This window comes from Phoxinus phoxinus (assembly GCF_949152265.1).
Source record: "Phoxinus phoxinus genome assembly, chromosome: 3".
In the NCBI taxonomy this organism is placed as follows: domain Eukaryota; kingdom Metazoa; phylum Chordata; class Actinopteri; order Cypriniformes; family Leuciscidae; genus Phoxinus; species Phoxinus phoxinus.
The window spans coordinates 18039097-18054954 of NC_136878.1; the positions used below are offsets into that span (position 1 = coordinate 18039097).

A 15858-nucleotide genomic window follows, 5' to 3' on the forward strand; every position below is an offset into this window, starting at 1 on the left:
AAGTTTCCAGGTCTAGTAATCTTACTGTTACCTTTCTCAGACCAAGCATCAATAAGTGCTGCTCCTAATGTTTCAAGTTTTTCAAGTAGTTTACCAGATAGATTATTATATGTAGACTTAATATAGTTTAGGCTAAGCCTACCCATATAGATTTTTATTTAACATTTATTTTATGTTGCTTAATGTTTGCAACAGGTGAGCCAGTGCACAATTATTTTTTATGTATTTAAATTTTCTGTGCATAATTTATTTTGTTAAACTACATAAATGCCATTCTGTACCGTATCCCAACTGTTACAATAAAACATAATTTGAGCAATATAACATGCATTTTTGTTCAGTATACAGTATAAGCAATATTTAGCTTTTTATGTTAAAGACACTATTGATACCGTGAAAAATGTACATTCTCAGGAAAATAGCTGCTTATCAGTTAATCGTTAGGCTAATCGATCGATAAGGTCAATCAATTAATGATTAATGAATTAATCGATAATTTGCATCCCTAGTTATGCCCTAAATTAATACATGATTAACTAACTGTATTTTTCTATGTACATTTCTGAATGCATTGTCTGTAAAGCTGCTTTGAAACAATATGTATTGTGAAAAGCGTTATACAAATAAATTTTAATTGAATAATAGGCCTGTAGATGGCACTTAATTTAAAGGGGTGGTAAAATGCCATTTTCACAAGATGTAAAATATATCTCTGATGTCCCCAGAGTGCGTGTGTGTAACAGAAACTGTTCTGCCTTTAATGTTAAGTCAGACAAAGATGCGAGACTCAAGTGACAACATGTAGAATGCAACAGGACGTCTCTGAATGGTTAGTTGATTAATTTATGTTGCTGATGTGGAGTTAACTATCTTCAATTAGGATATTCTGTCATAGTAATCTATAAATCGCTCGTATTGAATTGTTGCGAGATGCACACAGAGTGACTTTCGATTGGATGTGAAAAGATGGATGCTAAAGTTTGAGCTGACTCACAAATGTAGTCTTATACAACAACTTTTCCTCTTCTCAACATGGACTGCGTGTTCCCGGGGACAGGGTTCATGTACATTTTAGGCTTGCTGATGTCACTAACCCGGGAGGAATGTCGTGTAGTCCCTACCAGCCGTTTGTTGTAGTCCTTTTCTTTAAAAGCAAATATCTTCCTTTGCTTTGAACGTTGTAACTTTGCAGATATTGTTTATGCTCAAACAGCAACATTACACACTAACTAAAGTTAGAAAAGTGAAATCATACTTTACCACCCCTTTAACCACTATGGTAGTTTCATCAAACAGTAGATCAACACGAATAATGTGACTTCCGCTGTTTTGCTTAAATTGGAATTGCTGAATTGAAACAGAATCACGTTGTGCCCTATTTGTTGTGTTGATGCTTTGGCATCTTTTGGTCAAATAAAACTGACTGGCCAAATTCTGAAGATGAAAAGTAAACTATTAGCTTACTGTAGAGTGATGATTATAACATAATTTAATAATGAGATAATAAAAGTGCTTTGTAGTAAATTCAAATCCCATTTTAAGCTATTTTAATTCAATTGTAAAATAAGACAAATCGCAGATTCAGATCGCTGCAAAAATGCAAATCCTTCCGTCCATTCGGACTGCAAAGAACGATATTCATATTTTTTTTTTATTGAGACCATCCCAAACTTCCTAGGTTGTTTATGAAAGCCTGTCAGACTTATTTTTATGTGGAGGATGTTTTTGCTGGGAAAATCAAAGGATGTGATGTTTACACTCGCTACCGAGAACGAGTTTCAGAGATCCACTGAATTTGTGGAAGCAATTTGTAAAGCAAAATAAAATGGACCGAAAATGGCCAGTCGAATATTATAGGTTGTATATTTAAACCAAATTAATATTTTGGAAGTGAAATCTGAAAGGTGAATATGGATTATTGAATTTTTTTAAATGAAAACGTGTGTTAAATGTTTTGTACTGAAATATTCACAGATTAAATACAACCATGTTGATTTTCAGCCCATAAAAATGCAAGCCCTAAAAATACAATGCATTAAAATGCAATGCATATTTTTTCAAGTAGAGCATTTCAACAAGCTTTTTTGTTTAAAAAAAAAAGTGTCATTTTACATTCTTCATATAGGTGAAAAACTGCAATAATACCTGCAAACACACAAGAGGTCAAAAAGGTGACATCTGACATAATGTAATCCTTTTAGTTTTAGGGGGTTCTGTGGGCTTATAAAACACCTATTGTTGTTGAAAAAAATGCACTCCTTTTACATATCTAACGTTAAACTGAATAACGTTACACTAGCGAACACAACACTTGGCACTCATTAAAACACTGTGGGTCTTGATGCATGATGTGTTTCGACAGTGACAGACATTAAAATCAGATAGAAATACGGATGCAGTGGAAATTCGCCTTAATTCAGCAAAAGTATTCGGATTCATTCTGAACCAACGGTGACATTAGCTAATAGCTATCCGTGCTAACAAGCTTAACAACAAGTTGGGAACTTGGGAAAAGTTCGGGTAACTTTAGGAAAATGTATCACGATTTACGACAACTTTACTTACTTAAAGGCATCTTCACACAGCCGAGTTAAGGCTTCTCTAATATATATATATATTAAAGTGGGCTCCCCTACACGGTTCTAACAAGCACGCCTGTCAACTCAAGCGGCGCGAGAATCAAGAAGCGGGAGACAAAACATATAGGGCTAACGTTAGTTCCTCGTTTTAGCCAAATAAAAAAAAATGTCTGCCAGCGAAGTAAAGGAGTCCTGTACTCACAGCGTGAAGTAAACCATAAAATAACAGCAGAGAGTCGCCGACTTGCCGTTTTGTAATCTTCCTTTGAAGAGACAGATCAACGCGATATACATTTCTCTCAGATACGGTAACGTTAAATGCTTAACCCAATCAGCAGCGTCACTGTGCATTGTTATACATATTATATTATATATTTTTGTGATTTATGCCATTTTAGATTTGGTTTCTGTGCCGCTTTTTATGTGTAAAGATGCCTTAACATAATACAATGTATTTGACATATTGACGTCACAAACTAGTTTAAAAGCATAACATCGTAGGCCGCAAACTTACCACAAGTGTGAAGTAACTTAGCCTAACGTTACCTCGAAAATGGTAAAAGATGACGATCAGAGCCGCTGAAGATGATAGACACTAGGCTACATAGACTTCCATAGGAACTGAAACAACCATTATCCAGCATTGTTTAACCCCATCCATTTAAGTGTAGGCTTTCTCAAAGACACTCGGAGTCGGCAAGGTGATAAAATTACTGGAATATTTTTGTTTAAATTGAATGAGTGCACTCAACAAGGCGGCGCCACCTCACCGGGACCCACCCCCTCAGATCACCATGAATGTTAAAGGGATTTTAATGATAAAATATGCTATTTAAAAATCACATTTGCCAATAGCATTTTCTTCCTAGAGTGCATATTAAGCTAATAGCAATACTAGGCAAAGTCGAATTTTGATTGGTCGTTTGAATTCGGAGACGAATGTCTTTTTTCATATTCGTCATGCTCTGAATTGTCAACATAGTGCTTGCTACGGATGCGAAAAACGCAGAAAATCGAACGCGACCCGATTTTTTTTTTTTTTTTTTTTTGACGGAGGCAGTGTAAACGTGATTGATTGACAACGCGAGGTCAGGTATTAAAAGGACCTTATGCTGAGGTGGTTTCACTCATCGAAGAGAAGCAGCTCTACTGAGGCTAAGGTACGTACGATTAAATATTTTGCTCGTGATTTAAAAGGTTTGATAATTAGTCGCAGTTGTCAGTGTTATTTTGTCATTGTAGCGGTTCAGATTGTTTTAACTATAATATTCCGTTAAATGGGTCGCAATGAGAATTGATTGATTTTGGTGGTGTTGTAACGTGATTGTGTAGGCCTTACATTGCATCTGGTGATCTAAAGACCCAATTATAGGCCTATCATTTTTCTATTATGTAGCCTACACTGAAAAAAAACAAAAACAAGTGGCAAGGTTTTGCACAAATATTTTTTTATATAAATTTCACACACATATTTAAGTAAATTTCACAAATGTAATTAAGTAAACTCTAGGCCTACTTAACTAAATTAAGTGAAAGTAAAGAAAATAAGTAATTTTAAATTGGCTAGTAAAATGTTGAGTAATATCCAATTAGTTGAAGTTTCCTTTGCAATACATTTCACTCAAACAAAATAACATTGAACTAAATCACACTTTTAAAGTATATGATTTAGTTAGAAACAGTTAAGTAATTAATACATTAGATATTGTGTGAGACACCATATACATTTCAGAATTAAAACGTCATGTGAACGCAGAGACCATATACTTGGTAGATAATACACAATAACAGTAACATTTGATGGATCGTTTTTGTGTTTGAATGTGTCATTTTGAGTAGAAAATGAACTCCAGATGTCACAAAATGGCAAGTTACTAATCCTAACAACAAAAGCAATGATAAAACAGTGTAAATACAGCTGGAAAACAGTGATAAATCAACGTAATTAATTATTCAAGGCCCAGTGCATGCTGGGAACACCAGTTTTAGAAAAGTTGAGTAATTTTACAATGTTGATATTTATATACTACCCAGCTAACACAGTTACTTGTGAAGACATAACCGGCCCATATCCATCATAGTGACGTACCAAATAACGTTTCAGCGGCGTAACTTTGTGATTTCCATAATAGTCGTGGCGACATTATAGCTGTATGTCACTAGAACGTGACGAGTACGTCTCAATGACCAAACTGGCATGTTGTGAGGACGTTACCTCGAAGGACCATATTATTCGCAGCTGCATGCCAAATAATGTTCCAGCGATGTAACTTTGTGATTCCTGTATTCCTCGTGGCGACGTTTTAGTGGTACGTTGCTGGAGCATGGCAGGTACGCCCTAACTTTATGATGAACTTGTGGCTGTTAACCCTCTGTCAGGTGTGGGGGTTGAGGAGATGAAGCGAGGACTCAATTGCATGAAGAAGGATATTTTATTAATAAAAAATAAAGCAAAAACATAACTTGACTTGGCTAGGCTAGACAGACACATAACATACATTCAACATGCAAAACGACAACGAACCAGCACAGGACTGCAAACAAAGCAGGTAATGAGGGAGGACAGGTGGGGCAAATTAATCAATAATCAGGTAACAAGGTGGGCAGGGTTAGACAATTGATAGGAGAGCACATGGCACAAGGAAACACGTCAAGCCATGTGCTCACAACAAACAGGACTAGAACACAAGCACATGGCCAGTAAAACCAATCACCAGCCATGTGCTCACACAAAACGAGACATGTCACCCAGCTAATGAAAACACTCATAAGTTATATGTTTACACAAAACATGACAACATGAAAGCACACAGCTAGTGTAAACACAAGCTGCGTGCTACACAGCACAAGACAATACATGAAACAAGGCACATAGACAAGACAAAACAGGAGTGTCAGGGCTCTGTCACAAAACCAAGAAATGGACTAAACAGAAGAGACAGAACCCTGACACCCTATACCCTATTATTACTGTTATTATGGTGGTTGTCAGTATGGTAAAGGTGGAAAACAGATTTTTGTAGGAGAGTGGATTTACTGGTTTAAAATTTAATTGATTATTATTTTGTAAATAAGAGTTTTAAATTGTGAAGTTTACAGGTTGTTCTCTAAATATGTTTATATTGTTACTGTCATTTTTTACAGAATTATTCTGGCAGTCCTTCATATTCATTTTGCCAGGACATCATAGACATCTCTTTTCCTGCTGCACTCTCTCACGTTCCTCTGGTCTGGCAATAAAATAGTAAAACCACAGGAACTCTCAGGGATCACGCCTTGCTGAAACCTCAGGGCCAGATTGGAAGCCGGCCTGTTCTGCACCAGAGGGGACCCAAGGGGGAAACCCCACCCAGACACAAAGCTCCAGGTTTGATTGACAGCATAGAGTCATCACTCCACCATCGACCACACACTTATGATATGCATCACATTTGCCCCAGACACATTTAATCTGAACCGGACACTAGATGGAAAACAGCTCTGTGTAACAGCTGTGGCTGAGTGTCTGTTTTAATATGATAGTAAATTCAGGAAATAAACTAAAAATCAATACACAGTTACAACTAATGCACATATATATCAACTACTTTGCAGGATGGAGTATTTCAATTAACGACCCAAATGACTGAATTGGAATTGCTGAATTGGAACAGAATCACGTTGTGCCCTATTTGTTGTGTTGATGCTTTGGCTTCTTTTGGTCAAATAAAACTGACTGGCCAAATTCTGAAGATGAAAAGTAAACTATTAGCTTACTGTAGTGTGATGATTATAACATAATTTAATAATGAGATAATAATTACATCATTGTATCCTCATAAGGCAGATACACCTCTGCTTAAAACTCAAAAACTAAAGCCTGCTGCTACAGCCTTGGGACAAAATGAGCTCTGCTATTGTGGATATAAATAGTCAACATTTTGCTAATACCAAACTTTCACACTTTCACAAATGTAGTACTGTTATTTTGGACAAAGTCTTTTAATAGAAGTTTATTTATTGAGAAATGATTATTGCAACAAACACACTGTATGAATACAAGCAACAATAAAGACATGATGAAAAGAAAGAGCTGTTCACACTGAGAAACATCAGCAAGACACACATTCCAATACATTTTAGCAAAATAAATATATTACACATCAAATTTGGGAAAAGTCATTAAATCATGACAAAAAGACTTCAAAAGAACTAAAACTTAACCTTGTGTGGACTTAATTCTGTATCCATTAAAATAACTTTTTCAGTGAGAGTAAATTTCTGTCCAGACATGAAAAAAAAAAAACGGTTGGTTTCATAAGCAATTGTGATGTCATTGGGAAATTGCAGTGAATATAATCAGTGTTGATAGATAACAGACATTTTCTAAAATAATGAGAGTGAAAAATATAAAATAGATGAGAACTGAGCCTGCTAGTTTTTCCAGTTATCAAGTTTCTCTGAAATTCATCAAAACATCATATCCTTTGTCAGACGCATTTCAAAATAATTTGTGCTGAAGAACATGAACAGGAAATGTTGACCATTAAATTCAGCCTCACAGCTTTTTACATAAGAGCTAAGGGCCTGGGAACAGCTGTTAAGGTTAGAAAGAGAGAGAGATTGTGTGTGTGAGTGAAGGAGAGAACGTTTTGAAAAGACATGTTATTCTCTTGTGATTTTAGTCTCACACAAACCTGAAGGGGGTGACATTGAAATTCAACCCAGATAGTAAAGAATTGGACATTATCAGTCCTTTGATGGGGCAAAAAAAACGCATGGTCTAACACAGTGAAATCACGTGAACTAATTTGTTAGGACTTCTTGATTTGTTCAATATCTTTATAAATAAAGTGGTTCAGAGTATTAAGTGAATGTCAGGTCCCAAGAAATAAGCAAAAAACAAAAATAACTCTAAAAGTCACCACTATTTCCCAGACTTGTGTATTAGTGTACTAACATAAGTGGACAAAACAGTCATCATTATCAAGTCGCCTGAGCAGCGGTGGCTTGTAGAAACGATCTCAACATGCGAGATGAATGACCATGACCGATGGTGAGTTTCCATTAATGTAGAAGGGAGGAAATGGGACTGTCGCCAATCAGTTCCATGTTCGACATGGGTGACCAGGTGGTCTTCTCCAAACGTTAGGAGCGTGTCTTTCAGTACAGCGGGCAACAGCACAGGCAAGTGCGCCATGGGCAGGACTATGACTTTCCTACCGAGGCACATGTCCGAACCGAGCTGTGCGAGGATGACTGATTATGTCAGTGACTGTTGACAGACCAGAACGCAATGTGACAGCAACATTTGTTATGAGGTCGAACCAACGAACATCCAGGATTTTGTTTGTCTTTTAGTTATGTTTTTGGACTTTTTGTGCCTTTATTGGATAGGGCAGTAGAGATTTTGACAGGAAAACATGGGGTCTAGAGAGAGTGAAACATGATCGGCAAAGGACCTTAAGCTGGGAATCGAACTCGGGTTTCCGAAACGACTGTAGCCTTTTTGTGTCTTACGATTGAAGAGTCCAAGTCTCGGAACTGTACAGGAGGATTGCCAGCACACACGTGGAATAGAACCGGAGATTTGTACTAAGCTGGATCCTCTGCTGATGCCAGTGGGTCTGAAAAGACCTCATTGCTGAAGCAGCCAGACTGATTTGGCGTAAGATATCAGCCGTGCACAGCCCAAATATTTGAACTGTGGCATTTTCCTCCTGCTGACCCCTGACAATGATGTTCCCGATATTGGTTCTGCTAACGAGGCTCTGCAGTTTGTTTTTTTGACATGATGCATGTAGGCTCAGGTGATAAAAAGCCTCCAACTCGAGATGCTCAAGGGATGTTGCCAGTTTTGATAGACTCCTCTAACAATGCGACATCATCCGCGTAGTCAAGATCAGTGAAGTCATATTCTGGCTGCTTCATACCATTCCTTGATGCTAATCGCTCAAGGATCCAGTCAATGGAAAGTGCTGGAGCCAGAACGCAGCCCTGCCTGACTCCAGAGGTGGTTGTAATCTCCTCTGAGAGTGTACCAATGACCCTCACTTTGGCAATGGTGCCTGAATGAAGGTCCTTGATGAGATCTAGCAGGAAAGTTGGGATGCTGATGCTCCTCAATACGCTCCACAGTCCTTGACGGTCCACTGAGTCAAATGAGCCTTAAAGGACAATTCCGGTGCAAAATTAACCTAGGGGTTAATAACACATGGGTACCGAGTCGACCGTTCTCTGGGATGTGTTTTCATGATAATCGAATGTACCCAGTTTTATCTCTAAAAACTGATTAGCTTATATGGGGCATAGAATAAGTAAAAAGATATAGCTAGTTAATACCACTAACAAGGCTCAAAATAGCCCCACACTAGTCTCGCGTAGCCAGACCTTCAGACTGACGGCTGAAGGTCTGGAATTCATAGCAGCTTTCTTTGGCCAAGGCCTGCCCATAAGGCCGTTTAACCGACATGTCAAACAACCAATTACAGTTCGTTTCGTTCAGCGTCACGTTTCGGTGCGTGGAAATGTCCCCACAACAACAGACCGGCGTGCAACAAGTCTCCACTAAGTGCCTCAAACAAAACTCCTGGACATCTCTTAAAGAGTCTATGCCGTGAACCTCGCATACTTTTGAGAATCCTACGTTTAGCTGATCTTGATAAATGCTCATTGTCATTCATGTAAACACAACAGTTTTTCTTCCGCAATCACACGTCTGCGCTTTGTTTCCCGGCGGACCGAAAATAAACGCGACACTCGCGCCCCCCGGAAATCCGACTTCGACATTCCTGAAGTGTTTCCAGTTAAGTGTACCATATGCATCAGACGTTTAGCCAACGTTCTGTGGGCGTGACGTCTGAGGCTGAGACTAGCCCCACACTAACACAGTAGCATAATGAGGGTCCCTACATGCAAACCGTAGCATTGAGAACTTTGTAAGTGTACAGACAGTTTAAAGGGATAGTTCACTTTAAAAATTAAAATTCTGTCATCATTTACTCACCCTCAAGTTGCTTCAAACCTGTATTAATTTATTTCTTCTGCTGAACACAAAGAAATAGAGATATAGAGAAATATCAAAGAGATATTTTGAAGAATGTCGGTAACCAAACAGTAGACTGTTCCCATTGACTGCCATAGTATTTTTATTCCTACTATGGAAGTCAATGGGTACGGTCTACTGTTTGGTTGACGACATTCTTCAAAATATCTTCCTTTGTGTTCAGCAGAAGAAATAAATTAATACAGGTTTGAAACAACTTGAGGGTGAGTAAATGATGACAGAATTTTAATTTTAAAGTGAACTATCCCTTTAATAAGAAGATACTTTATAAAGACAGTACATTTCGCGTATACAGGTAGGAGCCATCTTTGGAAAACAGTCTCAACCAGTCGAACCACGAACGGCGTACTACGTGAGCTGAACTGTGACTTAACCCTCGGCAGGCTATTATGAGTGGATGGTTGAACTCGCGGTGTATTTCAGATAGAAGCCTGAGAGCAAGGATGGCGTCATGTTTAGATCTTCCCGGGGTAAATCCCGATTGTTGAGGGTGGCGCCGAGAGTGAAAAAAGTGTAATGGGTCTATTACTGTAACATTCATTCATTGGTCCCTTTACCTTGAACAACACCATTATGATTCCTTCTTTCCACTGAGCCGGAACGTGCCCCGAAGACCACACCCGCAAAAAAATTGTTAGTGGAATTCCATAATTATTGAACAAATGAAAATAAAATAAAAAAGTCATGATTGCTCATATCACTAATATGCAAAACATGGTATCACTTAAAAAAAGAGGGAGCTTTTTCTTATTCTACTGGGAATAACTGTGACTTCACCTATGACTGGCTCACATGGTTGTCTGTATTTTAAGCCACATGAAAGGGATATGGTCATAAACAGCTGTGCTGTTATAAAATTAAATGTTATTTACCAAACAAATTGAATCTAAACTCTTCATCTAAAGAGGTTAGTCATCTTTATTCAATAAAATGTGACTTGTAAAAAATTATCACTCTAGCTGTCATGTTTGCCCATTTTAAAGTTTTTACCTTATTACGGTAAATTTGCACTAATATATTATGTACACCTTTTTTTTCTCATTTGAACATGCAACCAAATCTAAGGATATGAACATGCACAAAAACAGAAATGAAATAGGTGATCTTGAGCCATGATGATTAAACGATGAGATGATTAAACTCAACCGTGTTTGAAAAGGTGTTTTGAATTTTGTTTTGCCAGTCACGTACTTTCAAACAATCACGTTTTTGATGCATTACAGTCAAGCATGTTGAAGTAAAGCTCCATGTAAATCTGATATAACAGGTAATTAAGTCTATAAACAATGACTTCACTTTTGGGCGATTCTTTTAAGTGTGATAGCTTTAAGCTATGTGTGAAAGCATGTGCCCCCTGAGGAGCATGGATGTTTGTTTACAATAGCCCGCTGTGGGATCTCCAATGGGTGGTATAATAACAAACAGGCCCTATGTTTACAGCCTCCACACACGTGCTGAATTTAATTCTACATGGCAAGTTTGGCTAACTGCAACAGTCCGATCTGAAGGAATTACTTTTTTTTTTAAATATCCTCTCCACACACAGAATAGTTAAGAATTATAGCCCCAGTATTTCAATTAAAGGAGAAACTGGCTGAAGAAAAGGCTTATGGAATGATTGTAAAAGGGCCTTATGTGGCCGACCACATCAATTCCTGGACTGAGATTTTTATAGATTGTAAACCATGTGCATATAAGGGAATCTTCAAGTGTGAGAGGCTGAAGCCAAAGACTAAATTAATACAATAAGACACAATGTCTATTTGATAATTGGCATTTCATAGTTTGCGAGTACCATAATAGTAGGAAACTTCTATTAGTTCCTGATAGCCTTGACTTATTTTTATGACAATGACTAAATAGTTACAGAGTCCATATTCAACAGCCACCAATTGGTCTGATTTTGTTTTGCTGGCTGGGGGATACATAGCTGAGCCTGATGGCTGTTGGAACAAATGTTTGCCTGTTTTTCTCTTTCTGGCAATGTGTTACATTCAGTCTGCTGCTGAAGAGACTCTTTTGTCTAAATAGTCATGCAGGGTTCGTTGGGATTCATTTACATGATTGCATGCAGTTTGGAAAGCATTCACATCAATCGTCTTTAACTGAGTCCAATAACCTGGACAAGTGGGCATTAGCCCTTGCAGCTTTCAAACTACAGGTGCAATTCCTCAGCACTCAAAAAGCAGGAAGATAAGCTGAAAACAAAATGGGGATTTGATTAAACTTAAAAACAACTGTGAACTTGACAAAATCAAACATAGAACAAACCGCTGGAGAGCTAAAACGCAAGAACATGCTCTACCTTTCAGATGTTTGTGGTTGGTAAGATTTATTAAAGTTTGTGAAAGAAGTCCATTATGCTCACCAAGGCTGCATTTATTTGATCAAAAATACAGTGAAAACAGTCTTATTGCGAAATATTATTAAAATTTCACTTTTTTATATTTCAATAGAGTTCAGTGTCACATGATCCTTCAAAAATCATTCTAATATGCTGATTTGGTGCTCAAGAAACATTTCTTATTATCATTGACAGTTGAGCTGCTTAGTATTTTTTTTTTTTTTTTTGTGATGGGAGCTGTAGCAAAGTTTGTTGTTATGGGAAGAAGGAGGCGGGACAACTTACAGCACAACATTAGATCATTTTCAAATAGTTCCCAAATTATCTGATGTATAATAGATCAGTTATCATTTGATTTAATCACTATATAGGATCTTAGGGTCAGATATTCGGATGATTTGAACTGTTTCAGCATTTACTTAAACCTTCTCGTCTTCTAGCTAACCTTCCTGTCTCAATATCTCTCCCTTTCCCTTTTTTATTTCTCTCCCCCATCAAAATGTGTTCTTGCTGTTATTTTATGAGCGAAACCTGCCGGCGAAGTGTCTCTGAACACCTGTGCAGTAAATCAAAAAAGAACCTGCACTGTTACACAAGTCTGGAGCAGAGCCTGGAAGACCTCTAAGCAAAACACAGGAGGAACGCAGATAAAAGACAGCGAAAGCATAAGGGAAATTAAAAAGCAGTGAAGTAGGAAAGAAGTAGTCATCAATTTTAAAAGAGAGTTGGAAAAAGATGGGGAAACGAAGAGCAAAGACAGGTGGGCTAAAAAAAAAGGGCTCTTGAGATAAAGTTTTAGGCCTTAATATTAGGAAAACAGAAGAATCAAATGTGAGTGCAAGACGGTGAGATTTAGGGTAAGTTGGCCTAAGATAGTGAACTCCTCTTAAGTCTTAAAAGACCTCAGGACAGACACTATATCTGATGGAGTATGAATAAATGTGTATGGTGATCGAAAGGTCTTCTGGGTGTTCTCAAAATTACACTGTCTCTAAGATCAAGTCAAAATGGAATTGAGCTATATGTAATATCAGTGTACATGTTTCTTTACTGTTTAAAGGCATACTGTACATTAAAACTGTCACAATTCCACCTAATCCCTCAGCACCAGACTCCTCAGCTCCTCCCACTTCCAGTTCTCCGGAATACTAACCACCTGCACCTACTGTCATCAATTACGAACTGCTACATAAGCCACTCTTACACTCACACCATTGTCTGGTCTCGTCCCTACAGTGACTCGCCTGACTACCTGCCAACCTGGTCCGCCAGTTATCTTTGTCACCTTCGCCTGTCCGGCAGCCTCTGGATTCTCTTCTGTCCATGGACCTGCAAATCAGATACAAAGACTGATTACCAAGCTAAGTTACCTTTGTGGATTCTTTACGCTGCCTTGTGTTCCTGAGTTCCGTTGATCTCTGAAGTTTTTCAGCATCAAAGTCTTGTTGATTCCATCCTCGTGTCTGCCCTCTTCTATTGTGACAAGAACCTCATATCCATTTGCATTTTGTCTCCTTCCCTTACGAAAAAGAAGTATACTTCAAGTTAATTTTATGAAGTATACTTAAGTGATGTTCAAATATATTTTTAAGTATACATTATGCAGTAAGTATACTTAATTCAATATGTACTAGTATTAAACTTGTAAGTGCACTATTTTAATACCGCTTGGAACTAAATTGGCCCACTTTTATATAAAAGTATATGTTTAAGTGTACTGTAACAGTAGTAAAATCATTCTCATTTGTACTGCAAGTGAACTTATGGGTATACTAGTAGGTTACTATTTTAATACTTGTAGCAAATTTTTAGTTTATGAAAGTACACTTTGAAGTATACTCTCAGTAAACTACTAGTTTAGTAGCCTTGATCAGTTTCAGAACGATGATCAAAACACAGATGGAGTAGATCAAGTCCAACTACCCCAAAGCTTCACAGTCATTTTACGCTTCATTTCATTTGGAAACATTAAGCAGTTTTGATTTACACACTGTTTAATGTTTGATGATCAAGTTATTTTACATTTGAGTGAGCAATCTTCTATCACTTGTTTCAGCTTCTTCTTCTCCTGTGTTTTGATCCGGAGATTCTGTACTAAGATGTGTCATAGCGCCCCTACCGTATAACAGTGAAAACATGGATAGCTGGAAAATTCAGTCAATGGACTTTATTCACAGCTGCACTACTTCCTGAACTTTAGCCAGCTCCTTTGTTTCCTGTCTGCCATTATTGGACAAACTGATTAATCCAGGTATGTCTGATTATTGTTGTTGGTCAGGCACACCTGGATAATCAGTTTGTCCAATAATGGCAGACAGGAAACAAAGGAGCTGGCTAAAGTTCAGGAAGTAGTGCAGCTGTGCATAAAGTCCATAGTGGGGAAAGAGTAAAGTAGAATTAAAGTAAATTCCTATGTACATTACCAATGGACTAGCCTACACAAAAATTCAGATACACAAAAATAGAAATATGTCTGTTTTATATCAACATTTTAATCAATATTTTCAAACAATGTAAGTTGCATAAGACTGTATATGAAAAACTATGTAAAAAAAGTATATTTAATAGGCTACTCGATCAAAAGAGTTAACACAACTACAAGCCAAGTATACTTTGAATACTTAATTATAATTTTAAGTATATCTCGATCAAAAGATTGAGTGCAGTACAGGCCAAATATACTTGAACTTTTCTCTCAGTATAAGTCAAGTACACGTGTAATTTTAAGTATATTTCTGAAAAGTACATAAAATATATTTTTGGAGAAGTATATAAAAACTAGACTGAAAGTATGCTTTCTTATTTTTAGTTGAAAAGAAGTATACTAATAATAGAACACTTGAATAAACGTATTATTATTATCGCTGTGTACAAGATCAGGTTCAGTTCCATGCTTATTGTATTTACTCTATTCCACCCGAAAGCTTGTTACTATATAAACTTGAACATGTAAGTTTATAAGACAGTGTGTAATAATATGTTTTCAAGTAATAAAGTATTTAAGCCAAGAATACTTAATTATAGCCTACTTTAAGTATATCTCGATCAACAAGTAAAGGCCAAATATACTTAGACTTTTCTGTCAGTATAAATCAAGTATACTTAAGTGCAATTTGAAGTATATTTCAAAGTACATAAAAAGTAGACTGAAAGTAGACCGAAAGTTCGTAAGGGTTAGCTTTTAAATCGCTTTTAGCTAGCTAGCTTTAGCTTAAATATAATAGATCATTTTACTTTTATTTAGTACTGACTTTTAGAAGCTACAATAAAAAAATATATAAATAATAATCATGTTCAAAACTTAACATCCCCTTGGTTCTTAAAGGGATAGTTCACCCACAAATGGTTTAAAAAAGGTACTCGGTTGTTGTTTCAAAAGTTTTTTCAAACCTGTATCTGCTGAACACAAAAGAAAATATTTGGTTTCACTTTATTTGGATGGTCCCTCTAACACATTCTGTTGTCTATAAGTAACATTGCCCCTTCATGTCTACTAACTATCATTAGAGTGTTAGTAGAGCATTAGTAGACTGGTAGGGTTAGGGTTAGAATAAGTTGGCATGTACTGTAGTTGCAAAGTTACTTATAGTCAGTAGTGTCTGTTGGAGGAGCATCACAATAAAGAGTTTGCAGATATTAAGCAGACAGTCTACTAATACTCTAATGAGAGTTCGTTGACATGTATTTGCACAGTTACTTACTTACAAGAATTTAGGTAGCCAAGTAAATGGGGCCCATCAACTTCAAAATATCTTCTTTTGTGTTCAGCTGAAGAAAAAAATCATATAGGTTTGACCAACGTGATGGCGAGTAAATGACAGAATTTAAATTGTTTTGGTCAACTATCCCTTTAAAGTCACAAAAACAGGAGTAGCAACAGTTATTTTCTT

At 37.0% G+C, this 15858-nt stretch overlaps 2 long non-coding RNA genes across 2 annotated transcripts in view; one reads left to right on the top strand and one right to left on the bottom strand.

Moving 5' to 3' along the window:
- Nucleotides 1-3365, bottom strand: part of LOC306995266 — an 86446-nt gene extending 83081 nt beyond the window's left edge. Inside the window, exon 1 of the long non-coding RNA XR_013796826.1 lies at nucleotides 3094-3365. This is a non-coding gene — a long non-coding RNA (uncharacterized lncRNA). The remainder of the gene's footprint in view (nucleotides 1-3093) is intronic.
- Nucleotides 3366-3648: 283 nt separating this feature from the next.
- LOC306996182 lies at nucleotides 3649-13725 on the top strand. Its single transcript, XR_013797028.1, has 3 exons — nucleotides 3649-3739; nucleotides 5724-5946; nucleotides 13205-13725. It is a non-coding gene; the product is annotated as an uncharacterized lncRNA (long non-coding RNA).
- Nucleotides 13726-15858: the final 2133 nt, after the last annotated feature.